The sequence below is a fragment of the Penaeus monodon genome, chromosome 32, assembly GCF_015228065.2.
Source record: "Penaeus monodon isolate SGIC_2016 chromosome 32, NSTDA_Pmon_1, whole genome shotgun sequence".
In the NCBI taxonomy this organism is placed as follows: domain Eukaryota; kingdom Metazoa; phylum Arthropoda; class Malacostraca; order Decapoda; family Penaeidae; genus Penaeus; species Penaeus monodon.
This window is the reverse complement of record NC_051417.1, coordinates 33,957,530-33,958,453: the sequence shown is the minus strand read 5'-3', so window position 1 is coordinate 33,958,453 and position 924 is coordinate 33,957,530.

Sequence of the window (924 nt, the reverse complement as noted above, 5' to 3'; positions counted from 1 at the left end):
CAAAAAAAAATCAAGGTGTCAAAGAGAGAGAAAAAAGTCAAAGTGGCAGAGTGGAAGTAATAAAAAAGGCAAACATTATTTACGATTAACTCGGAAAATGAGAATAACATCAGTGAATACCGATAAAGAATAGTGATTCCCTCATTTTCCACTTATGGCTCAAAATAATGCGAAAAAACACACATTCAGGTAAAAGACACAGTACATACCTGAAGCCCGTCCTCTCCGAGTGTCCCCGAATCAAAGGCTATGGTGTTCCTGTCACTAGCTATGTCATCCTCAGTACCGTTAATAAGTGTGCCATTTTCCGTACCAGTTGTACCATTTTCCGTGCCGTTATCAGCTGTACCGTCAGTAACAGGACCATCCTCAGCACCGTTACCATCCTCCGCTTCCAATGTGCGTTGTTCTTCGTCAACGGTGCTTGTCTGAGGCTCCTGTTCGCCGTCGTCCCCCTCGCCGCCAGGTGGAGCACCCTCAAGCCCACAAGAGGAACAGGTATCGTTGGGGAATTCCTCATGACACCTCAGTTTCTTCCACATTAATCCCGCGAAGTCACGATCAGGATCATTCTCCATGCACTTCGACGTCTTACAGGTGTTCAAGACCACATAACAATCCAAGCAATCGTCCTTGCTCCGGAGTTGCTCAGGCACGACACTCCCGTTGAAGAAAATGTGGTAAAGCATGTAGACTTTGTGGCATTTGATGGAATCCGTGCCGCACTGGGTCAGGGCGTACAGACCCAGCAGGATGTCGCCGTCGCGGGTGTTGAGACTCACCTCCTTCAGCGTTTCAATGAAGAGTTTGTGGCAGCTGATCCTGTTCTGGTTGCAGATGGTCACCGCGGGGAAGTCCGTGCTCAGTTTATGGTTCGGGACGATCTGTGGTCGCGAGATGAAAGGTTTGGAGAAATAACGAAAG